Genomic DNA, 26,693 nt, shown 5'->3' on the forward strand with positions numbered 1-26,693 from the left:
TTAATGGGTAAAGCAAAAGCCATGCACATAAGCAAAGCAAACCAAGGAATTCATTCACCACCTCCTATGGGCAGGCAGGTGTTCAGCCATTCAGCCAGGAGAGCACAGCCCCATCACACTTAATGGTACTTAATGGTTACTGGGGAACACAAATGCCATTACTTCAAACGTCCCCCCTTTCCTTCTTCTTTCTCTAGCTTTATATGCTGAGCATGACACCATACGGGATGGAATATCCCTTGGGTCAGTTGGGACCAGCTGAAACAGTTGTGTCCTCTCCCAACTTCTTGTGCACCTCCAGCTTCCACACTGGTGGGGTGGTATGAGAAGCAGAAGAGGTCTTGACTTTGTGTACGCACTGCACAGCAGTAACAAAAACATCTCTGTGTTATCAACCTTGTTTTCAGCACAAATCTAAAACATAGCCCCATACTAACTGCTATGAAGAAAAATAACTACCCCAGCCAAAACCAGCATAAATTGAAAATACAGAATTAGTTTCCAAAATAGAAAACCTCAGAAAAAGTAATTACAGTTGATCTGAAAACACTGTAAATCAAAAGATTAAGAAGAATCTTTTCTCAAGTTTTCTTCACTGTCCTGGTGAATTCAGATTAAGAAACAAAACCTCTTGCCTATCAGACAGTCAACTCTTCTATCCGTAATAAATATGTTGTTTCATTATAAAGTAGCTTGGCAAGCAAAGGAATCCTACTTTGGCGTATGTGGCCCTGAACACTACCAATCAGACAGACATGTCTCAGAGACAAAGACTTTTTATGCACCATCCCTGCAATAACTTGAACAGTAGATGCTTTCTCTTCTTGCTGAGTTTGGTTCCAGGACTGGATAATCCTGCTCAACTTTGGGCTCCTTTCAAAGACTAGGAGGGACTCAGTGCCTCTCAAGGATAGAAGAAGAGGTATCATTCAAAGACTAAGGCTTAAATTCCCATTCTTTATCTCCCTACATAAGCAATGTTTTATCATAGCAACTTAGAAGGCTTCTAGGTAGGTGCAATGCTTCTTCAGCAGCAAGAAAGATCATGGACTCTGAAAACAGGCAGCCTGTTTTAGTGCTGTAAGCATGGTCCTTGTAGTGTACAAGCTATCCAAGTGGTCTGTGAGACCAATCTTCTAATGATCTGAAATATGATGAAAGTCAATCTTCATCCCATGCACTCCTTCAGCACCAGGTGCTGCATCACTTGACAGCTGGTATCCCACTCATTAGTGTGATCTGCTATTGTCCTGTAAGTCCACTCACTTGTCAAGATCCCTGGATCCTCTGTTATCTCAAGCATTTAATGATTGCATGCTATTTAAAACTGCTCTCTCAAGAGCACAGGAAAGTAGAAAATCATGACTCAAGATGATTAATTCACAAGGAAAATGTTTGAGTGGTACATTTAATTACCTAGACATTCTCAATTTATACCTACGGGAGATAAAACCATAGTCAACACTTCCAAGAAATGAAAACTTTTCCTGGGTTTGTTTTTTTTTCCTTTCAGCTGATTTCAATTGCCAAAACATTCCAGTTTTCCCAAAGCTGGATAATTCTAGCACACTGTCAGCCAAAGTACCCACTACAATGCCAGTTTTTTTGATCAAACTCAAGAATAATTCAGCTGACACATCAAGATTTTCACCAGCTTTAAGCTGAATGTTACTTCACTAAAACATGATTTTGCATCAAACTGAAAGCAATTGCTGCTGCCTTTTGTCAATAGTGTGATTTTAACATAGCAAAGTCAGTAACTACCTGTCCCCTAGTTTGACACAGAACAAGTAGAACTTGGCAAACTGAATTTGCCGCTATGCTTCAAGTATGTCATAGAAACTTTTAATATACTTCATAGAATCATAGAATGGATTGGGTTGGAAGGTTCCAACCCCTCTGCTGTGGATGGGACACCTTTCACTAGGCCACGTTGCTCAGAGCTTTGTCCAGCCTAGCCTTGAATAGTTCCAGGGACGGGTCATTGTATTGGGTTTGCTTGGCCAGGTTTTGGTAGTGGGGAGCATTACAAGGGTGGCTTCTGTGAGAAGCTGCTGGAAGCTTCTCCCATGTTCAGAATAGCCAATGCCAGCCAGTTTCAGGATGAACCTACTGCTGGCCAAGGCTGAGCCAATCAGGAATGATAGTAACGTCTTTGTGATAACATATTTAAGGGAAAAAATGTTACTGTGCAGATGAAAACTGCAGCCAGAGAAGAGCAGAGTGAGAACATGTGAACAACCACATAGACATCAATGGCCACGTGGAGGAAGGTGGTTCAAAGTACCCCTGCATCATATTCCAACACCTTGGTAGTGTTATATTACCCACAAATGGATACACCAACTGTAGACATGGCATTCTCCTGGCTCTGAAATGTTGAAGAAATTGGGTACTTCCATATCCCCATGGACCAGCACCTCAGCTCTCAGGGGTAGCCCAAGAGATCAGTCCTCTCCTGCCCCGGTCAGAGGGAAAGGAAGCCTCAAGCACGGGCCACATGGTGAACTCCGGTTCTTTCTGTGTGACCGGGGGAAGACATGAGGAAGTGGGATGGTGAACCCACCTCTAAGCTGGAAGCCCGTGTACATGAACTGAGAGGGAAGAGAGCTGTTGAGAAGGGGTCACCCAAGAAGGCTATACACGTAGTTGCCTCAGAGACACAAGAAAGCAATGGGCAACCTCTCAGACATAAAAGGACTGAAATCAACTCCTTTTTATCCTGGTGAGGGGACCTCTGGTCTGGCATCACAAAGGTCAGATGGTGAATACTCTGACCAGGAACAGGAATAGAGAATCCCTGCCTTCAGCCAGGAGGAGGAAAGGGATAACTGGGCATACTGGACTGTGTGGATTCGATGGCCTGGCACATCAGATCCACAGAGGTACAGAGCTTTGTAGATACTGGTGCACAGTGCACACTGATGTCATTAAGACACAGGAGTGCAGAACCCTTCTGGATGTTTGGAGTGATAGGGGGGTGCCAAGAGTTGCCTGTACTAGAGGCTGAAGTGAGTTTAACAGAGGACTGTAGCAGAGTCCAAATGCAGACCCAAACTGCATTGGAGGACACTCTGGCTAAGATAGGGACTCAAACTACAACAACTATAGTCATTGCCCCTGTAGTGAAAAAAAAAAATTGATAAGGCAAGCTACAGGTCCCATATCAGTGATTAGTAAGGGAAGAAGAAGAGGAAGAAGGAGAATCAGGAGATGAGATTAAAAAGCTGGTCCTTCAACAAAGAAATTGAAAGGAGTGAGACAAATCAAACAGGAAACTAAAGTTAGTTGGTCCCTGACCTCATCAGAACTTGGAGACTTGCGGAAAGATTACAGCTGCCAGCCAGGTGAGCGGACTCCTACCTGGCTGCTTCGATGCTGGGATAATGGGGCTGATAGTCAGCAATTGGAAGGTCATGGAGCCCAGCAGCTGGGATCTCTTGCTAGAGATCAGGATAGTGAAAGAAGAATTGGGAAAGAAGGAGCAATTTGCAGTCTCTGGAGATGGCTCCTCTCAATTGTGAGGGCAAGATATCCATTTAAGGAAGATCTTATGAACTCCCCAGGAAAGTGGACCAATGTAGACAAAGGTATCCAGTACTTGAGAGAATCAGCAGTGCTGGAAATTGTTTATAGTAATCTAAGAAGTGGTAACACCCCTAAAGATCTAGAGGATGTCCCTTGCACAATGGCTATGGGAGGAGAGAGGGGTGGGGGGAAGGTGTTTTTAAGATTTAATTTATTTCTCATTCTCCTGCTCTGATTCTGTTAGTAATAAATTTAATTAATATCCCCACTTTGAGTCTGTTTTGCCTGTGATGGTGATCAGTGAGTGATCTCTGCGTTACATTTTCTCTTTTCTGTCCAGTTGCAGAGGGGAGTGAGAGAGTGGCTTTAGTGGGTACCCAGTATCCCACAGCTTCTCTGGGCAACCTGTTCCAGTGCCTCACCACCCTCACAGTAAAGAATTTCTTCCTAGTATCTAGTCTAAACCTACTCTCAGTTTGAAGCCATTCCCCCTTGTCCTGTCACTACATGCCCTTGTAAAAATTCCCTCTCCATCTTTCTTGTAGGTGCCCTTCAGGTACTGGAAGGTCACAATTAGGTGATCCCTAAGCCTTCTCTTTTCCAGGATGAACAAACCCCTATATTTATGTACAGTAGGGTAAATATTAATGTTATGTTACTTCAAAAGTACTACTCAGCAGTTATATGTCTTTGCTATAGTAAAATTTTGCTTTGCAAAGGAATTCAGAGCTGAGGAAGAACAATATAAAGTAGGTTAGAAGAATTCCCTCTCAGTTTGATTTAATACATACAAAGCTTAGGCTCTAACCACAATTAGTTAGCTATTATCCTTTTGAGTATACATTTGGTTTGAAAATATAAGATAAACAGAAAATAATTACACAGGTTTATGCAGCTCTATGAGTTGTCTTGTCTGACTCTAATAAACCAAAAATGCAACTGTTTTCCCCTGCAGCAGTATCACAAACAAGTACTCTAAAATCTGTTTATAGAAGACAGACATAAAAAGGAACAAGGAATAGCTCTTAAGGGGAAGCTTTCCAATCATTTTCCAATTACAATCCTAGTTCAGAATGTAGATAATGAGAACACTAAGGCAAGATCTTAATTACTTTTTATTTCTGTGAAAATTGCAAGGTATTTTCAGTGTAACTGGTATATCTCTTCTACAATATTATTCCAAAGGCACTAGGAGGAGCTCTAATTGTTCCCCAAAAGAGACTAATTACCAGCTAATAGCTATTAAAGTAGGCTCGGTTTACTGGGTTTGTTAATGCAGATTTTGCATAAAAGGTTCAAAATACATCCATAGCGCAGAAACACAAGTTTATTACTGGAGTTAAAAAAGACCTCCTACAGAACAAACGTTATCAATGATTCTTTTTACTGTGGTCTCTCTCTCTACATATTTATCTATCTATATCTGTTCACACTGTTCATCCCGTACACATACATTGTGTGTTCCCATCAGAAGTTGAGTGGTGATGACTGCAGGTGACTTGGCCTCCCAGGCTCGTAACACATGCCTGAGTGGATACATAATGATGCACATATATTATATACAATTTTTTTTGTTTCTTTTCAACAACACTATGCTGACCAGAGGTAAAAGGCAACACTTTGTAGAAACCCAGTTTGAGATAGGCATTTTAATAATCTCTTTAACTCATTAGACATGCATATTTAAGCTGGATGTGGTTAGGTACCAAAAACTGCATTACAGTTACCATAAGTTGTTACCTCTACACAGCCACAAACACCTCCTGTGGTTAGCAGTTTTCTCCTTGCAGCCCAAACATCACCATACAGACCACATCTACAGTGTCATGTCCACACTGCACCTGCAGTGCTCAGTATCCATTCTATGATCTCAGGTGTCTTCATCTCACCTGTGCACTTCCTTAGTACAACACATGCATTGCATGCACCATTTGCCTGCTCGTGTCACCGAAACAGACACCCAAAGGATGGCTCCTATCTGTGTGCAGCACTCTCTGCAATGACATCTGCACTCACTGATCTGACCTCTACATCCACTGCATTTGTTCCTTGTACTCCTACCAGAAAGTCTCTGACATCTTCTCTTCCCAGTTTGTGGGCCTGGCTTTTTCCTGCAGATGGGATCACAAGAAGTGCTCCATAGGTCCTAGGTTTTACTCCAGGTTAAGGACCTGAGCTGCCTATGAGATACATGGGTCTGCTGTGGTAGGCCAGCTCACCTGAGCCATCACCATTCTATTTCTGATGGGAATGACTAATGCACACACAGTGGATGAACAACAGTGGGATCACAAGTTTTTGGATATCAAAGAGCCTAAAATACCCTATTAGAACTAACACGCCCTTTCCTGGGACACCATACTGCTGGAGACAAGGGTTATCAATGCCCTCCAGGGTTATCAATGCCATCACTAACTCATGAAAGAGAGTAGAGAAATCTGTGCATGTCCACAATGAGCATCTTTGGTGGGGAAGACTGAGTAATTTGAATTTTGGCATCCCAAATATGTATAAAATAAGGTTGGGCAGGCCCTGCCAGCCAGGGACCCTCAGCGTCATTGGGGCCATCAACAAGAACTGACTCCCACTTGTTATCTCCCATGAGGTTCCTACCAAGAACTCAGTTGCAAAGGCTACCTCCCCATCACACTTGGAAGACCACTGAGAAAGATGAATACAGCAGCTGCACTTGTGACACCAAGGTCTTTAAGAATTCCTCTCTTTACCAGAAAGGTAAAGCCAAGATCCTTCTCCCAGGCACAGACACCAGCCTACCCAAGGTTCAAATACCAGCCTAAGGCTTGGCAGATACTATATGTCTCCCTCTAACATAATCATGTGAGTGCTCACTGATGCACTTCCATCAGCCTTGATCACTTGAACACCTTGACCAGTGTATGCATTTGTCAACTGACCAAATTACGGCAAACCTTAAGGGACTGGATGAATACCAACAGCCCCAATCCTGAGGGCATCCGCTTCCCCAAATATGCAGAAGTTCTGGAGTAGTCCCCAGGATAGTTTCCTAAAGGAAATTACTACAATTTCAAATTGAAAGGTCAGCACCATGAAGTGAAGAGCCATTTGTACACAACTCAAATGCTGAAAGAGGCAGTTGTCACAAGTATAAAAAAAAGGTTTCAGAGGTCCAGTTCCAGATGTAATTTGTACCTCAAAGATTAAAAACTCTGCAGCTGGCATAAGAAACAGTCTGGCAGCCATGAAAGCTGAACAGAATCCTGACAGTCCTGCGGAGATGATATTTCTGCCTACATTCAGAGGCAGAAGATATTGCTACACAGATCTGTGTTTAAGGAAACTGAACTTTAAAAAAACAGCCTTGGCAGCTGTTATAGACAAGGCTGAGAGATCAGTGAGGCCAACATCTGCCCATGCAGCTTGAAGAGGTCAGCCCAGTCAATAACCCTAATTCTGAAAAAAAATCTCCTCTCCAGCTGTTGTAGCACCCATTTTGGGAATTTACAGCACAGATCCAATCACCTCTACTTCAAAAGATCCCATCCTGTACTGAGTGTAAGAGAATCTTACAAGTGCAATGAAATGCCAACATCAGGGCATTTCAATGGCTGTATCATTCTAAGTGTTTCCATTCAAAAGCCCAAGACAAACATTTTCTTTCTTCAGTCCAGCTGATGATCACTAAATGCTACTCCCTCAACAATGTGGTTTTCCTGCATTCTACCTTCATCTTGACATCAGGTATCTCACCTCTGCATCTCCCTTCAGTACCCAGAAGGAATCTTCTCATGCATGAGTGACTTGGCTGTTTCATCCAATTCTGTGTTATCTCTATGTTTTTCTAATCTGCCACTTCTTTGGCTAGATAAGGCTACAGAGAGACTGTGGCTTCTGCTTCCACTCAGCTTGAGTGTCTTGATCATGCTCAACACTCCCCCAAATAAAGAGGAAAAATAAAGCTGCTAACATGCCACCTTGTCATACATCAAGGCAACATTCTCATCCTCCTTTGCTACAAGTCCTTGAAGTAGTTAACTTGACAAATATCTACAAATTCAACTTTAACTATATTCAGTAGACACTACCCCAACCCACATTGTTCCAATAATTCTGAAAATATATGCGCAGGAGAAGTTAGTCCTCTTAGGCAAGTAAGCCTTTCTTTATGCACCTTGGAGTCAGTGGATATACTTGACAGTCCTTACAGTCTACTGATTTCACACTTGCAGATCTGTTTTTGCAGCATCTGGAAGAACATGGCCATCATCAGAAGTCAGGAGCTAGTCAATGAGTGATGTCAATGAGTGATGCAAATTTTTATTTTGTCAGCTGAATTGTTATCTACGGTAGCACAGAGTGAGGAAGCAGAGAAAGGGTACTTCCCTAAAGAAATATTTCAGATGTTTTGGATGCTTGTGACACTGAGCAAGAGCTGGAGAAAGGGAATTAGAATCACTTTGTGGTGTCAGAGCTGTCACATAAAACTGAATTTCAGGCAGGGGAATTTAGGAATGGGAAAGATTAAGTGAGCTGTTTGCAGGCAGGTCAAAGGATAACACTCAGAATATCAACAGTATGAAACTAGAAAATGACAGCCTTTGCCTCCATCTGTCCAAACAGATTTCTGTGCTGAGTTTGGTTTGGGCAGGGAATAAAGAGCTTAGACAGGGACTCTAGTATTAAAACCTTTTCTCTTAAGTCCAGAGCTGCACTTGAAGTCTGTTGATGAGCAGAAGAGGATAGCCTTTCCCTCCAGAGTGTCATTGCATCACCCTTTGAAGCCAAAACTTGTTGTAGCTGGCAGTAACACAGTGCATACATACAAATAAAGCTAAAAAGGACAAATAAATGAGTTTTCTATGTTGACTACCCATGTCTTCAGTAACATCCAGGGACTCTACATGGTGAACTATTGAGTGGTTTGATGCTGTTTGACTTCAATAGCAATTTTAGCACTAGCATCACACTTATCAACTCCAACTTGAGCTGCTCAGCATCAGCTTGACTTGTTACATGTCAGTTATTTTCAAGCACTAGCAATAATCTCACACTACTTATACTTGCTTCAGTGTTGCTTCTTTCCTCCTTCAACTTACCAGACAGAACTGCTTCCGGACTTCAATTTTAGATATTGGCTGGCCCAAACATCATGGCTTCTGTTCCTAAAAACCAATTAGATTCCACAGCATCATCACTGCAGGTTTTATCCTGATGTCTGGTGTGCAATATGGCACAAAGATGGCAGCACAAATCTGTCTGAAATCATATAACACCATAGAAGGTTTACATGACTGCTACAAGGGTATGAATTACATAAAATGTCTTTAAGAACAGCATAAAAGACAAAGTCTTCAAAATGGTCATCACAGCCTTGTAGGTGTTCTACCCTGGCCTCTCATGAACAATTTCATGTATCACTAAGTTCAATTTATGTAATGATGTAACTTTTTATTGATCTGCAGGGGGAAAAAAATTAGATTTTCAGACTATTTCATACTATGCATTAAGTATCAGCTGAATTTTGTCATTGACTGGCTTATGTTCATTAGTCTGTGCTATACACAGCTGTCACAAAATCATACTTGCTGAAAAGTTATGTAATTAGATTCTGTTCAAGCACTGCTGGGATTCTGGATATCTTCACATCATCCTTTTCTTTTGTACAGTAGATAAAAACATTAAATAACTTCAAACTAGTGCTTGACCATTTATTTAGTATAAAACCATTATTTTTCTATTTTTCCAGATTGTGATGCCCTCTTTCATGTCACCAAGCTGTTAGCTTTTTCAATTTTGCATTGGGGTCTCCATAATAATATTTGTTCCGTGCTGACATTGAAGTGCCAGGGCCTGAGACAGGCCAGAATTGACTTACAGATGAATCCTGTGCTGTCCCTACTTGATACAGAAAAATGGGTGAACCTTATACATAGCTTAGTTAGACTGCTTGTGCTAAATATGAACCTTATACACAGATTAGCTAGACTGCTTATGATAAGCATTATTATGCCAAACCATATATTTAAGGAACCTTTTGCTAAATGTTGTCTGTTAAACTGGATGCTTAAGAAATTGTGGTATACTCTTGTGACTGTCTGCAAGATATTTTAAAGACCTTTAGGAACCTCGCCCAACCAAGACCTGGGTTGTGGCCAAACCCTGGTCTTGGGTAATTGGGAAGACTGTTACCAGATGTTTTCCCATAACAAAATATACAAGTCATTCTGAACTTGCCAATTCATCCCTATAAAAGCTGGAGCCCCTCACAGCAAAGATGGAGACCTCACCTATGAGTGGATGCACTGTGTAGGACTTCCCAGTTACTGGGAGTGGTTCTCCAACCCTTCGCTGTGATCGGGGCTCCCCAGTGAATGAAGTGGTCTGGATGATGGTAATGTATTAATGGGGTAACTGGTGATGTATCTTTCTTAATCACTGTTCTTTGCTTATACAGTAATGATTAGATTCATTACCTTGCTTTGTTTGTTGCCAAAATGGTGCACGTGCTAAGCTTATTGCCATATTAAATGCATTATTTTGGGTTTGTGTTGTCTTAATACTGCTAGTAAAGTAAGACCGGAAGGGTCTCTGTTGCTGTCTGTGTCCTCTCTATCACCCATCAGTTAGCAAAATAGACATTAATACAAATGTTTTCTAGTTTGGAAAGGAAGAATTCAATGAGTTTCCAAAATATAGATAGAGACTGGGATATGCAGCTGAATGAAGTCTGTTTGAGGAAAGCAGAACAAAATAAAAGTATCCTTTTTTGATTTTATGTTCAGCAAGAGGCAGTGCCCACCCATCACTGCCCAAGAATTTAGCTGCTCTAGGATCCGCCTCTTAGACATCCATAAAATTAATTGCTTCTCCAGTGAGGCTGGATATACCATTGCTGCCTCTACTAAAAGTTATGTCCATTGTGTCTGAATCCCACAATGCATCTGCATTGGCTTTGTACCTGTGTGTGCTCATGAGCTGAGATAGTCCTTCACAGGCTACATATCATACAGTTCTTATTCCCATACCTCCACAGGAACAAGACTCTCACATAGTTACCATCATTATATTGCCACTAGTCAGATATCAAAAGCCACATAGTCATTGAATAGCTGTACATTTCTAGCTTTATGCAAGCATTTGGAATCAATCCATTCAGCTGACTGTCGACCTTAACCAGCTATTAGCTCTGGAGAAGGTGCAAGAAGTAGAACATGTCCATATCAAGCCATTAGCAAACTACAAAGCTACCTGATACTGTGTATACTATTCTTGCATAGGCAGGCAATTAACGTCAGTAGGAGAAAGTTTGAAAGCTTTCTATAAATAACACCAATGCTCCAGGAAGCAAGGGTCAGAAAGTGCTCAAATGCATGTTCTGAATTCAACCACAAATACATTTCACCTTAACAGAGATGGAAGCCTCTGTACTGCTAGTACAAATGTCAGCCTTTTGTACTGACAGACTTTTACACCCACTTCTACCCCAGTGCATAGAGATCATTGATATTATTGACATTTCACATCCAAAAGGTGTTTTAGGCTTAGCCAGCTATACTCCAAATATCTCCTCACCCCTTCAGAAGAGTGGGGAGTGACTTAGTCAATAAGCAAAAGCTGTGGAGTTTCGTGAAAGAAAGGATCACAAAATCAACAATATGGGGCTTAGGCATGGTCACCTCCAGCACTTACAGGTAAGGCAAAGCAGTTCCTGCAAAGCACCATTATGGAGAAACTCCCACAACCCTTTTTAGTAAGTCAAGATGCTGGGGTGCCTCACTGAAGTGCTTCTATGCTGATGCACACAGCAGGGGAATAAATGGGAAGAGTTATAGATCTGCATGCAGTTACTGGACTGTTACAATGGTGGAATACATGCTCTGTAGGATGAACAAGCTGAGGAGACAAGGGAGAGGAGTTGCCCTTTACCAGAGAGAGGAGTTGGACTGCACAGAGTTCTGCCTGGGGATGGAAGATGAACCTGAAGGAACTGATTGATGTAATTGTGAGGCTACTCTTTATAGTCTTTGACCAGAAAAATTGGGAGAAGTGCCTGAAGACCAGGGAAAAGCAAATGTCACTCATACCTTCAAGAAGGACCCAGCGAACTACAGGCCAGTCAGACTCAATTTGATCCCTTGGAAAGTGATGGAGTAGCTAACCCTGGAAGCCATTTTCAAGCACATGAAAGAGAAGAATCATAAGGAAGAGTCAGCATGGATTCACCAAGCAGAAGTCATGCTTGACAAGCTGGATAACCTTCTATGATGAAATGACTGGTAGACAAGGGTAGAGCAGTGGATATAGTCTACCTAGACTTTAGCAAGGCTCCCAACACTGTCTGCCACAAGATTCTCACAGGGAAGCTGCTGAAACTTGAACTGGATGAGCAGCCAAGGAAATGGAATGAAAACTGGCTGAATGGCCAGGCCCAGGAGGTGGTGATCAGTGGCATGAAGTCTAGCTGGAAGCCAGTAACTAGCAGTGTACCCCAGGAGTCAATACTAGGTTTAATCCTGTTTACTATCTCCAGTAATGATCTAGGTGGTGGTGCAGAGGGTACACTCAGCCAGTTTGTATGACACAAAACTGGGAGCAGGGGCCAATATGCCAGAGGGCCATGCTGCCATCCCAAGGGACCTTAACAAGCTGGAGAAATAGGCCAACCCAATGAAGTTGAGTAAGTGCAAAATCTTTAAGCTGAGGAGGAACAACCACATGCACCAGGACATGTCACGGGCCACCCAACTGGAAAGGAGCTTTCTGAAAATGACCTGAAGGCAGCGTGCAAAGGGGACAGAGTCAGAGTGTGTAAAGGGGACACAGTCAGATTCTTTTCAGATGTTACCAGGACCAGAAGCAATGGGCACAAGCCGAAACACAGGTGACATTGTTTGAATATCAGGAAACACTTTTTCACTATGAAGATGACTGAGCACTGGCACAGGTTGCCTGGAGGGGTGGTAGAATCTCCCTCCTTGGATACATGGTCGTAGTGCTGGGCAACCAGCCCTAAGTGGCCCTGCTTGAGCAAGGTGGGTGTACCAGATGACCTCTAGAGGTCCCTTCCAATCTCAACTATTTTGTGATATTTATTGCTTCCCCCTCAGCTTAACTGAGCTATTGGGACTTTTTCTCATTGTGGTGATACCTTTCTTTTTTCCTCAGCTGCACAGACACTTTGGGACAAGGTTCTCCCCAGCATTTGCTCAGTAAAGCCACAAGTATCAGACTATGGCATCACACAAATAAGTAAGAACAGACCTGCCAGATGGTAAGGTTTGATCTGAGCAGTGCAAGCTTCAGTACTGCTTCCAGGAATTATTGTCTCAGGGACTTCCTGAGTCAGAAGCGAATCTTTGTACTTAATAGTCATTGACATATTTTTCTTCTATGAATTAATCCAATCACTTTTGGAACACATGTAAATCTTTACCATCCACAATGTCCTGTGATGACCAGTTCCACAGCTAAATAGCATGTTACGATGAATTATATTTTGCATTTGGTTTGAACCTACCATCAGCTATGTGGCTTTGACACCCACTAATACTTGAACAGAACTTGATGCAAGAAGTTCCCTATTCAGTTCATGCCATTCACAGCTTTATACAGGCATAACCCAGACCAGTTCTCTCTTTGAGGTTGAAGAGCGTGGATGAAGATTCAGCAAACTGTTCCTCACACAGGAATCATTCCATTCCTTGATCAGAAAACCAGTCACCTATTAGATAGAACATTTCCAGTGTAAATATGTTCTTCTTGAGATTAGAGGACCAATTATAAAATGTTCAAGATGTCAGTACACCATAGATTTATACAGCAATATATCCATTTAGTGATGAACAGTTCAAGAAAGAAAAGAGCACAAGAAGAGGATGTTGCTGAGAGAGGATGATGTTAATTGCATCTAAGCTTCACAATGGAGCATGATGGCTTTAGAGCTGTGAATAAGCCTGGGAAATGCAACATTTCTACATAAGGCAGTGAAAAGGACTCTTAGGACAGAAACAGCAGCTGCAAAGAGAGGAGTAAGTAGCATCCAGAAAATTTGTTTTAACCATTCATGAGATAAGTCACAACCACAGTGTTGATGTTCAAGACCATACAAACAAAAGTTACAGCTGAAATATTCGGTGACTTTTCAACTGTTTGTACAACAAAATGTGAACATGTGAACAAAGACCAAGTGAACTTTTGGTCCTCCATGTAAAAAATGTATTATAGTCCTATTTCATCAGCAAATATAACAAATGGGAAACCAAGAAACTTTATTCCTCAGTTACTTATTTTTGGAAGAAGCCAGAAAGACTTCAGATTTTTAAGAAGACCTAAACATCCTTGACTCTACCACAGCACACAGGCACGTGCCATTTACAAAAATGCTGGCTACTCCAGTGTGTAGCAGTACTGTGTTTGCTTAAAATTTGGCAACCACTCAAAATTTCCTTATTCTGACTCCAGAAGAATAGGTCTTATCATAAAATTTCCACATTTCTTGTATTTTCAGATTGTTACCTTCATCAGCTCTATGCTTCCACTGTTTGCCAGAGCAACTGAAGCCTGTAAAATATTATGTTAGCATGGAGTAGCAGGAGTCACTGGATTTTCATGGTAACTATCTCCAAAACAAGCTCATATTATTCAAAGATGTATTCATCAGCAGGAAATGCAGACCTGACAGCAAACACATGGTGCATGAAGCTTTTCCAAATAAACAATGATTTTAATTTGCTAAAGATAGCTCAACATATTGTGGCAATATCAGGAAGCAATACTCACTCTGATTATTTTCAGCAACATCTGTAAGCAATGTGCACACTGAGTATTTTTGCCTTAATGAAAACTTTCAGGTCTAACACAAGAAGTAAAACAGAAACTGAAGATCTCAAAACAGAACCCCTCAGGTTCACCTCTGATGTTTACAGAGGAAGTGAAAAAACAATGCAAGATTGAACAATAAACACAAGGCCAAATAGAGGGATTATTGCAGTGAGTGTAGTGAGGCTGATAAATGAGGAAGAATTCAATGAACTTTTTTGTTAACCCTCTCTGCACTAAGAGGATAATATGGATATGCTAACATGGGATGTTTAAGTTTCATTTATGAATTTTTCAATAAGTAAATAAAAAAGAAGGAACAATAATAATTTTGCCATCAAAAACAGACTTTACATATTTTTTAAAAATTCCTAAAGAAAAGGAAATTTACAGAAACAACGATAATGTCAGATCATTGTGATCATAAATATTTTATTAAACTCTTCTTGCAGCCCTAGCCTTGTAAAACCTTGTACTTGAATATTGAGCTTATTCTTTTTTTGTGATAATGACTGAATTTAGTAATTATATGATAATTATAGAGATTTGGACAATCTAAACTGTTAGTCTATAGCCCACCAGTTGTGCACACAACTGGTGCTCTGCTAAATAAGTTCCATTTGCAACAAAGAGATCTGTTGCATATTGATTTAATGTTAACAAGTTAAAACATATTTGTTTTCTGTGATTTCTGACTTCATATAGGGTGAATTGTGCCTGGCTAACCTGGTGGCCTTCTACAACGGAGTGACTGAATCAGTGGACAAGGGAAGAGCAACTTATATATCTGCCTTGACTTCTGAAAGGTCCTTGACAAGTCCCACACAACATCCATGTTTCTAAATTGAAGGTATGGACTCTTCTAAGAATAAGGAGTTGGCTGGATGGCCACATCCAAAGAGTTGCAGTCAGCAGCTCGATGTCCAACCCCAAATCAGTAACAAATGATGCCCTGGAGATGCCTGTGTCAGGACTGGCACTGTTCAACACCTCAAAGACACAGGCAGTGGGATTGAGTGCACTCCCAGCAAGTCTGTGGGTGACAGCAAGCTGAGCAGTGCAGTTGATATGCTTGAGAGAAGGGATACCTGGAGAGACTTTAACAGGCTTGAGGAATGAACCCATTTGAACCTCGTGAGGTTCAACAAGACCAAGTGCAAGGTCCTGCACCCAACTGAAGGCAATCACCAGTATCAATACAGACCGGTGAATAAACAGACTGAGAGCAGCCTTGCAGAGAAGAAGTCGGGGGTACTGCTCGATTAAAAATTTGATATGACCTGGCAACGTGCACTTGCAGCCCAAAAAGCCACTCATATCCTGGGCTGCATCAAAAGAAGCATGACCAGCAGATCAAAGGAGGTGATTCTCCTTCTCTACTCTGCTGAGACCTACCCAGAGTACTGCATCCAGCTCCAGAGTGCCAGCACAAGAAAGACATGGACATGTTATTCTGGGTCCAGAGGTGAGCTGTGAAAATGACAGAGCACCTCTGTTATGAAGAAAGGCTGAGAGAGGTGCAAAGCTGGAAAAAGACAATTTGTCAGGGTGACCTTATTACAGCCTTTCAATATATAAAAGGGGACTTATAGGAAAGGGGGAGAGACACTTTTTATCAGAGCCTCTAGTGACAGGACAAGGGACAACAGCCCCAACCCAAATGAAGGTAGATTTAGATAATATATAAGGAATATATCTTTATATACTTTTACTATGAACGTAGTAAGACACTGAACAAGTTTCCCACACAAGTTTGGATGCTCCATTCCTGAAAGTGTTCAAAGCCAGCTTGGGCAGGGCTTTGAGCAGCCTGATGTCATGGATGGCAGAGGAGTTGGACTAAATCATCTTTGACTAAATGATCTTCAAATGATCTTTGACTAAGTGATCTTTAAAGGTCCCTTCCAACCCAATTAATTCTATGATTCTAAGACAGGAACAAATACTGAAGGACTGGAACAAGGACAGATGTGAGGCAATGTCACTGCTGTAGAATCTATATCCTCTGGGCACAGAACGATTGATAGAGTTAGATCTCTCCATGGGTCTGTGCATCTACCAGAAGGTCACTTCTGGACCAGAGAGCATAAAAATCTGCATTCAATCATAGGCAGGCCAAGCACAGAGACACCTGGAAGGGAGGTTGTGCTCTGCATATCACCCAGTGCAGTGTCAAATGCTTGTCCTCAGATCAGATGTGATAACCAAACCTTGAGCTATTTTCAAGTTAAATCTGGGCTGGCCTTTGAAAGCTTGAGCTTTCTGACAAACAGGGCTGAACTCCTCAATCCTGCAAGAGAAACTATCCTTCCTTTTACCTAAGTGCTCTCTAACTGACCAAATAATTTTGGAATCCTTGTCCACAGGGTCATGGGTCAGAACTCACATATCCACAACCAAACAATTCACCACAGGATGTGCAGATATGTGTGTTTACAATGTTGCTATAAATATCTGCACAATTACAAACAAAAGTAATGAACTGCTATTTAAATCCAATAACTTCAGTGTTTTTGTCATCCTTTGGCCAATATCAGAGTAAATCACTGCATGCAGGTAGTTTTGGATTATGATGTACCTGAAACAAGGTATATTTCATCCAGAAGTGTTTGTAAGTAGTTTATCTGGGATTACTTCTGTAAAATCAATCTGAATTTTAAGAATTTACTGAAGACTTTGACAGGAAAATGAGCAAGATTTACACATGCCATGATCCAGATCTGGATCTGTAGTTAATGTTCCACTACAAATATTCTGTCCTATATACTTAATTTTCAAAAAATTCCATTTTTGGTGGAATGATGAGAAAGATAGCTAATTACAGTTTCTTAAATTAAACTAGCTCTGCAACAGATATTTTGGAGGAGTTGACTATGATACATAATGCCTCACAGTCTCTCTTTATGACTCTGTCCAAAGACAAAATCTGATTAATTGCACAGTAAAAACCTTGAACAACCTCCAGACAAACAGAAAATATGAAATGCCAAAATTGGTTGAATCCAAAATCTTTCAGTGCACATATTTCAAAATAGCCCAAAGCACAATTTTTTACCAATAAAAAGACTAAATCAAATTATAATTGATCAAATAAGGACAAGACTTATCTACAGCCATTCACAACCACTGTGATCAAACGCAGAAAAGTAAAGCTATAATAGCAAAATGGGGGATTTAAACTTTATTTCAGTGGGGCAAGCAATACAGTCACATGAAGAAATGTATTTGAAATAAGAGTGAAATAATTTTAGCTAATGAGTATTAAAATTAACTCTCAGCTTCAAAGACTTCTTAATCATGGCCAATACATTGACATAGTACCTTCTATCCACTGTTTTGTGGGAAAAGGTTAGCAAAATGCAACAGCAAGAAGCTGCACAAAACAAGGCTTTAATATGATGCATGTCAAAAAATGAACCAAAAATGAGTAACTTAAAGATGGTGCAATACATTTGGAAACTCTGACAGACTGAAAAGCAATGCCATTCAGCAAGACTGGACCAAGATATTGTTGCCTGGCTGCTGACCCTGCAATTTGGGTGACTAGGTGAAAACTACACAGAACTGAGAAGTGATACTAACTCTTTGAGTATAACATCAGCAGACATTAAGACTTTCTGAAATCTGTCAGCCACTAACACACATTAAGTCCATGTGAAAGAAGCTTTTTTTTTTTTTTCAGTGATTTTCATAAATATCCTAGTACCTTTTAAAACTTCAATTATTTTTGCTTCACTGATATTTTAAAAAGAGTTCTGGCACTAATAATTTTTACTAATCATCTAGGTCCAAAATCTTTACTTATGCTCATTTTTACAGAATCACAGAATATGCTGAGATGGAAGGGACCCATGAGGATCAACGAGTTCAACCCTTAGCCCTCCACAGGACCACCCCCAAAAGTGACACCATGTGCCTGAGACTATTGTCCAAATGCTTCTTGAACTCTGTCAGCCTTGTGACCACTTCTCTGGGAGCCTGTTCCAGTGCCCAACCACTGCCCAAAAGGTGAAGAACCTCTTTCTAATATCCAGCCTAAACCTCCCCTGACACAGCTTCAGGTCGTTCCCTCAGATCCTGTCACAGAGAAGAGATCAGTGCCTGTCCCTCCTCTTCTCCTCACAAGGAATTTGTAACTGCAATGAGGTCTCCTCAGTCTCCTCTTCTCCAGGCTGAACAGACCAAGTGCCCTCAGCCGCTCCTCATACGGCTTCCTCTCAAGGCCCTTCACCATCTTTGTTGCCCTCCTTTGGACACTCTCTAAGAGCTTAATATCTTTCTTATATTGAGGTTACCCAGATTGTCATGAAACAAAAGAATCCAAAAGCACATGGGTTGGACACAAGCCCTTACTGTGCATGACTGCTGAGAGATCAGGAATGAAATGCAAATAATTAATGAAAGCCTGAGAATTTTTAATCTACAACTAAGGGATGAGATTATCCAGCTGTGAGTTTGGGACTGACCTCTTTTAATAGAATGGATATATTTGAGATTTGGGCTTTGCAAATGAGCCATAACTAAGGAAAAGAACCTTCTGCTGTGACAGGAGAGGATTATGGTGATTTGGCTGCTGTTCATGAGATCCTCTCCAGCACTGCAAAATCTTTGGGGGGACTAAATTATTTTGGGATGAAAAAATGAGTTATTATTCTGAGAGTATTTATTTTATAGAAAGTACAACTGCTGGCCAATATATTGACAACACAGGAACTTCTGGAATACTCTTGCAGTCTCCAAATACTTACTCCTGTTATTATACCCTCAACTCATGCATCTAAATATGGACTAATTTTAGCTTGATAATAGACATGTGGGGACAGTATTCATCAAAAGGCTGAGGCCATACATCAATAATAAGTCACACTTCACTTAGTGGAACAACACCTACTGGACAACAATGTATCCTCTGGTAGAACTAAAAATATATCTATTAAACCTAAAAATATTTGTAGAAATTAGAAAGCTCATGTTTTATAATCACTGGCCAATAAGATATTTTTTCTGTAAACTGCCAAAGTAAATACTGAAGTAATATGAATAACTGTCTATATAAGGGCCAAGAATCTTCTTCCTTACTAAAACCAGTGTATTCAATCGACCAATAACTGAACAGACAGAGAGAGGGAAAGTTACGTTGCTGGATTATGATTTATCTTGGTGCCACATTCTTAAATTCTGCTTCAGGGATTTACACTCATTTGCATCCCTATCTTTATTTGTACTCTATAAAAGCTGACGACAGACAGACGTTATGGTACAATAAAAGGGACCCATAAAAATTAAATTAAAAAAGACAGACAAAACTCTAGACACAGGCAAAATGCATCATACCTGTAAACCCACTGGTGCTGTATAGTATTAGCTCCAGTTATTAAGAAAGAAGTGAAATAATCCCAAGATGAGCAGTGCTATTCAGGTCAGACACAGTGTTGGCATCTATCTGGTGAGCAAAGCCACTTCTGCAGGCATTGTAGTGTACATGGGACTGTCTACACTATAAGAAAGTAGTGTAAGTAGAGGCAGTATCTTCTAGCAGACCAAACATTAAGAAGTTGACTATTGCATAAACCAACAGCCCTATTATATCCTATTATATGCAGGGTCCATACATTTCAGCCACTCTGAAAGTGCTGATTCTTTCTTACTCAGTGTTGTTTTATCTCAGCCACAGGGACCTCCTTTTTAAGCCTACATCACCTTGCTAGTTATCATGGCCAAGTGCTACATCCCCACAGATCAGCTGCTTCCTCTGGATCAGGTGGCCCTTAATCCTCTTCCTCCTAGTTCTCTTTAACATAACCTTGAAACCAGTGAACCAGAAATTTAGGCTTTATGTTGCACCTCCTGAGAAACCAGCAACAAGTCCTACTTACTAATTTTCCAGTTGTGTTTTTTTTATTTAAAGGTCTGATCAGCTTTAGGAAAGCAAAATTCCAGCTCTTCAAGGAGCTAGTCAAGATGATCCCTGGGGAAACTGTCTTCAGGGACATGGCAAATTTTTAAGGACATCTTCCATAGAGCACAAGAGTCAGGGATCCTCAGGGACAAGAAACTGGGCAAGGAAGGCAAGAGACCAGCATGTCTGAATCGGGACCTGCTGGTCAAACTAAAGGGCAAGAAGCATATGCGCAGGCAACAAAAGCAAGGACAGGTAACCTGGGAAGAATATAGGGACACAGTCTAGTTGCATAGGGATAGGGTGAGGAACACCAAGGTGAAGCTGGAGCTGAACTTGGCAAGGGATGCAAAGAATAACAAGAAGGAGTTCTACAGATGTGTATGTTAGCCAGAGAAAGAAGATCAAAGAAGGTGTATCCCCCAATAAGCAAGGCTGGCAAACTGGCTAGCAGATGAGGAGAAGGCTCAGTCTTCAATGGCAACCTCTCTTCCCATATCTCTTAAGTGCATGGACTGTAAAAGTAGGACTGGGGAAGCAAAGTGCTTCTCACTGCAAGTGAAGATCAGGTTCATGACCACCCGAGGAATCTGTACCTAAGATTGTACCTGATCATTGTACCTGATGAGATACATTCCAGAATCCTGAAGGAATTGGCTGATAGTTGCCTGTGATACTTGAAAAGTCATGGGAGGCAGGTGAAGTTCTAGCTATTGGAAAGAGGGAACACATCTATCTTTAAAAAGAGTAGAAAGGAGGACCCTGGGAATTACCAAGCTCTCAGCCTCACCTCTGTGCCTAGGAAGATCATGGAACAGATTCACCTAGAAGCTAAGGCACATGCACAATGGGAAGGTGATTCAGAACAGCACAGCTTCACCAAGGGCGAGTCCCGCCTGACTAACCCAGTGGCCTTCTGTGATGGAGTGACTACATCTGTGGACAACAGAAGGCTACAGATCATTCCCATGAGGCCTTAGAGATGATCCTTCATGACATCCTGGGTTGTAGGAGTCGGGTTTCAGGAAGGTGCCGAACAGCACCCTGGGAGATGTAGTTTCCCAAGTACTCCATCACATGGGCCGTGAGATACCCATGGTGATTGGTTGTTAAGGTCACGTGGTGTGACGTGTTAACCCCTCTATAAGCTGTTGTCTCATTTGAATAAAGAGGCTTTGGCAGTGAACCCCCAAGCCAGCTGGGTCCGTATGGTTTATTTACTTATTATATTAATGAGCTAGACTGGGTGGACTGTTTGGTGGATAAGGAATTGGTTGGACTGTCACATCCAGAAGGTAGTGGTGAAGGGCTCAGTGTCCCGATGGACATCAGTGACAAGTGGTGTCCCTCAGGGGGTTCTGTACCAAGACCAGTGTTATCTAATATCTTCATTAATGACATAGACAAAGGGATTAAGTGCACCCTCAGCAAATTTGCAGATGACACCAGGCTGAGTGGTGTGGTTGACACACCTAAAGGATGGGATGCCACTGAGAAGGAGCTGGACAAGTGCAAGAAATGGGCCCATGGGAATCCCATGAGGTTTAATAAGACCAAGTCCAAGGCGCTACACCTGGGTCAGGACAACCCCTGGTATCAATACAGTGTGGGGGATGGACAGATCAAGAGCAGCCCTGCCGAGGGGACTTGGGGATGCTGGAGGATGAGAGGCTGGACATGAGCCGGCAGTGTGAGCTCACAGGCCAGAAAGCCAAACGTGTCCTGGGCTGCATCAAAAGAAGGGTGGCCAGCAGGGTGAGGGAAGGGATTCTGCCCCTCTGCTCCACTCTGGTGAGACCCCACTTGGAGCACTGCATCCAGCTCTAGGGTCCCCAGCACAGGAAGGACATCAACCTGTTGGAGCAAGTTGTGAGAAGGGCCACCAAGATGATTAGAGGAATGGAACATCTCTCCTAAAAGAACTGAGATCGTTCAGCCTGAAGAAGTTAAGGCTCTGGGGTGACCTAACTGCAGCTTTCCAGGACCTGAAGAGATCCTACAAAAAAGATGGAGAGGGACTTTTCACAAAGGCATATAGTGACAGGACAAGAGAAAATCGCTTCAAAGTGAAAGAAGGCAGGTTTAGATTAGATATTAGGAAGAAATTCTTTACTGTGGCACTGGAACAGGTTGCCCAGAGAAGCTGTGGATTTCCCATTCCTGGAAGTGTGCAAGCTGGATAGGGCTCTGAGCAACCTGGTCTAGTGGAATGTGTCCCTACTCATGGCCAGGAGAGCTGGAACTAGGTGATCTTCAGGGTCCTTTTCAACCCAAACCATTCTATGACTCTATGAAGTGAAAGCTTTGTCCCTTTAACAGAAGCTGTTTAATCAGCTGGATACTGGCAGAAAACATCCTGAACATCATCTTCAGTTTCTAATTTGGAACCACAAAGTGCATCATCAGCTGTTCAGCAGGAAAGAGCTGAAAATTTACTTGGGCTTTAAACTACCCATTTGCTCTGTTAACATATAGACGTATGGCAAAGCAGTGCACCCCAAAGGATGATGAGAGGGCAAAAGCAGGCAGAAAGAAGACGAATTTCAGGAAAGATAAAGGGAAAGAACTCCAGGGACAGCTTTTCTTTTGAGCAAATCCAAGTCTTCTCTGGCCTTCCCTAAGAAAAACATAGTTTCAAGCAGCCTTAGTTTAACTTAGAGGATCCACAGAACCAAAGGATACCTAGACTGTATACTATTGTATTAGAAGCATACCCACCACTAGGTGTCAGCCCAATTTAAGATATTATATGTACAAATTTCTTTAAATAAAATCTCGCTTTAGTTATACTTTAATCTTTTAACTATATAATGGAAATCTTCATGCATATTTATATAACACATGTACATTTATAGCACTCAAGCTGACTTTAAGGAACATACCTCATGACAATTTCAGAAAAGCATGTCAAAAACCTTTTTGAAGCTGAAGTAGTACACCTGCTTTCACAAAGCTACATTTCATAGAATCGTATAATCATTTAGATTGGAAAAATACTTTAAAACCATCGAGTCCAACCATTAACCCATCCCTGCCAAGTCCACCACTAAACCATATCCCTAAAGGCCACACCTACATGTCTTTTAAATACCTCAAGGGATGGCGGCTCCACCACTTCCCTGGGCAGCCTGTTCCAGGGCTTGACAACCCTTTCAGTGAAGAAATTTTCCCTAATATCCAATCTACAGCTTGAGGACATTTACTCTTGTCCTATTACTTGTTATCTGGGAGAAAAGACCAACCTCCACCTGGCTACAGTCTCCTTTCAGGTAGTTGTACAGAGTGATAAGGTCTCCCCTGAGCCTCCCTTCCTTCAGGCTAAACACCTCCAGTTCCCTCAGCTGCTCCTCATCAGACTTGTGCTTCAGACCCTTCACCATCTCCATGGCCCTTTTCTGGACACGCTCCAGCACCTCATTGTCTTTCTTGTAGTGAGGGGCCCAGAACTGAACACAAAATTTGAGGTGTGGCCTCACCAGTGCCCAGTACAAGGGGACAATCACTGCCCTGGTCCTGCTGGCCACTGTTGCTGATGTAGGCCAGAATGCCACTGGCCTTCTTGTCCACCTGGGCACAGTGCTGGCTCATGTTCAGCTGGCTGTTGACCAGGACACCCAGGTCCTTTCCTGCTGAACAGCTTTCCAGCCCCTCTACCCCAAGCCTTCCATGGGGCTGTAGCATTCCATGGAGTTATTGATATCCAAGTGTAGGACCTGGCACTTGACCTTGTGGAACCTCATACAATTGGCTTTGGCCAGCTTCCTCTGCAGAGCCTTCCTATTGTCCAGCAGATCAACACTCCCACTTTGGCACCAGCTTGTTGCAAACTGACTGCGGATGCACTCAATTCCCTCATCTATCATTGATAAAGATATTAAACAGGACTAGCCCCCGTACAGAGCCATAGGGAACCCTACTAGTGACAAGCCACCAGCTGAATGTAGCATTCACCACCACTCTTTGGGCCTGGCCATTCAGCCAGTTTTCTACCCAGCAAAGAGATGCCTGTCTGAGTCCATCCGTTTGGGGGCTGTGAAGATTATGCACCTTCATGTACAGAGAACAGTGAACAAGCTCAGGCCTATGGACAGTACTTCATCTTTTTAAAATTTAAAGCCCTGACAGTTAAAACATGAGTCGAAAAGGTTAAGATAGAATATCTGCTCTGCCACTGTTTTCTGAAGCAATGAATCCATTAACACCACAGAGCCCCTGCTGGTTACAAGATAAAAGCAGATGGACAATTTATCAGCATTTTGTCCAGGAGAGAATCAAATAACTGTCATATCACTTCTGAACAGGCTCTGCCTGAGCACTTTCTGTCATTCAGCTTAATACCACCCACTCTCCAACTGCAGGGTTGAAACAGACACAGTGGGGATATAACACAGGAAAAAAAAATATTCAAGGTATTATGCCTTCAGTCATAAATATGCACGGGATCTTCAAAGCAGACTTCAAAAACAAAAAAGGTGTTTATGAAGTCTCCTATAATTAAATTTTCATTCTCCTCTCTAGGGAAAGTATGATGACACAAAACTGAATGTGGAAAAATGGATCTGACTGACATTGCTTTCTGTCAGAAAGAGCTTGCAAAGAAGAGTCCTCAGAGAATACCTAACACAGCATTTGAAGGCTCATCAGGTGATGTAAAGCACTGCAAATAAAACAATGGGAGAGCAGGAAGAGGGGGAAAACAACAACAAAAAAACCCCAAACCAACAACAAAACCAAACCACTTAGAACATCCACCCCTCCCCAAAAAACCCAAATTCATTCCCACTCACCCATCCCTGCAAAACAAAACAGAAAGAAAATCCAAAAAGAGTCTCCCCCAAAAAAGCCCAACAGAACTAGAAATGGTCCACGGAAAAGAACTCTTCCAGAAAAACACCTTCCTTTCCAGCAATGCAGAAACAACAGCCTACAATCTTTCCTTGCACACAGCCTCCCTCTCCTGTCAAAAAGATGAAGCTTCAGTTCTGAAATAGGCTTGTATTACACTGCGACACACAGTCCTTTCACAGCTGACCCAGAGTCTCTTTCTGCTTCCTGATATCTCACCCTATCAGCATCCTAAAACATTCAAATCAGTGTCAACACCAAAGCTAGGAATGATGAAGAACTTAGGGAAACGCTACACAATTGATAGCAAAAGCCAATCAGAGATAGCTGATATCAAGGACAGACTGAATTAAAACATGAAGTAGAAAATTTTATTTCAAATATGATAACGGATGTAGCCAAGAGGGGGAGAAGGGCCCAAGACAAGAAAATGATTTTCAGAAGAGACATCAGAGATCACCAAGAACAGAAGGCAAAAATGGCCTTTACAATCCCAAACAATCTGGAGCTCCAAGCAGGATTTCATTTCTAAACCTAATCCTAGGAATGGGATGAGCCTCATTGCCAGACGTGGGCATAATCCAGACAAAAAAATTTCTTGTGGGGCTTCAGGTGTGTCTTCTAGAAGCTTGCCCTTTCCTTTGGAGTCCCCTTTGCAGCCTTACTCCCACAGAAACTCTAGGATTTACCCTTCTGCTAACCCTAGGGATGGGCACAGGCAGAGCTTTAAGCCATGTTCTCAGAGGTGTAAAGCTGTTGGCAGCCCAAGCCTTCCCTGGACAGTTCCCTTCAGCCCACACCAAGTGTAACTTGAGGCTTTGCTTTGCTCCTAACCCTAGCCCTTCTCTCAGCCTCAACCCTCAGACTCCAGCTCTGACTTAGTCCAAGTAGGTCTTAGGAGAGAGGTCTTTTAGCAGCCTAAACCTTCTGTTGGTGCCCTCTTTGCACACATAGTCTAAATGAAACCCTAGACTTTGTCCCTCTCCTAATTGTGTGCTATGAACAGGCATAAAGGTGGTCTAGTTAGGAGGAAAGGAAAGTTACTAAACAAAAGAAAATGTCTGCTGAAAAATACTGACAGAGAAATGCCAGCCAGCCTGGGAAACAAGAACCAGCTGCTCTGCAAGGAGACCTGAGCCAGGAGCCGAGTGTGAGGAAGGCAGCAGTGACCTCCCCAGCAAGGACAAGGCAATTCAGTGCCAAATGGCATCCAGAGGCAGATCTGGGCTGATACTGTCCAGTAATCACACAGTAAGTCCACAGTGGTGAGGCAGGTCCAAGGCCAAGCCAGGAAGCCAACCTGCAGGCCCAGGTCAGGATTAAGGAGCTTTCCTACACAGCTGTAATGCAGAAGATGCAGGGGCCAGCAGTAAAGCCTCAGCTTAAAAGTAGGTCCTAAGGGAAAGCTTCAAAGTGCTTTTCTGATGGGGCACTGGAGATCTTATAGATGTAGAACAGCTGAGCAGGATAAAATTGCTGAGAAATTGGGATGGTCAGGAAGATAATACTAAGTGACTGTACATGTTAGTACACACATACTCCTGAGCAGAAAAAAGTCTGGGGGATTTTTTAAGTCAAATAAATATGTAATTCAGGCCCATCTTTTCCCTTATGAACATTACTT

General features: G+C 42.1%; 1 long non-coding RNA gene across 1 annotated transcript in view; it reads right to left on the minus strand.

Moving 5' to 3' along the window:
* The window catches only part of LOC113945630, a 40,922-nt gene extending 19,785 nt beyond the window's left edge, over nucleotides 1–21,137 (minus strand). The window contains exons 1-3 of the long non-coding RNA XR_003527142.1: nucleotides 20,998–21,137; nucleotides 8,604–8,763; nucleotides 7,679–7,753 (exon numbers count right to left, since the gene is read on the minus strand). This is a non-coding gene — a long non-coding RNA (uncharacterized LOC113945630). The remainder of the gene's footprint in view (nucleotides 1–7,678; nucleotides 7,754–8,603; nucleotides 8,764–20,997) is intronic.
* Nucleotides 21,138–26,693: the final 5,556 nt, after the last annotated feature.

The sequence above is a fragment of the Corapipo altera genome, unplaced genomic scaffold (genome assembly GCF_003945725.1).
Source record: "Corapipo altera isolate COAL_440 unplaced genomic scaffold, ASM394572v1 1b, whole genome shotgun sequence".
Classification (NCBI taxonomy): Eukaryota; Metazoa; Chordata; class Aves; order Passeriformes; family Pipridae; genus Corapipo; species Corapipo altera.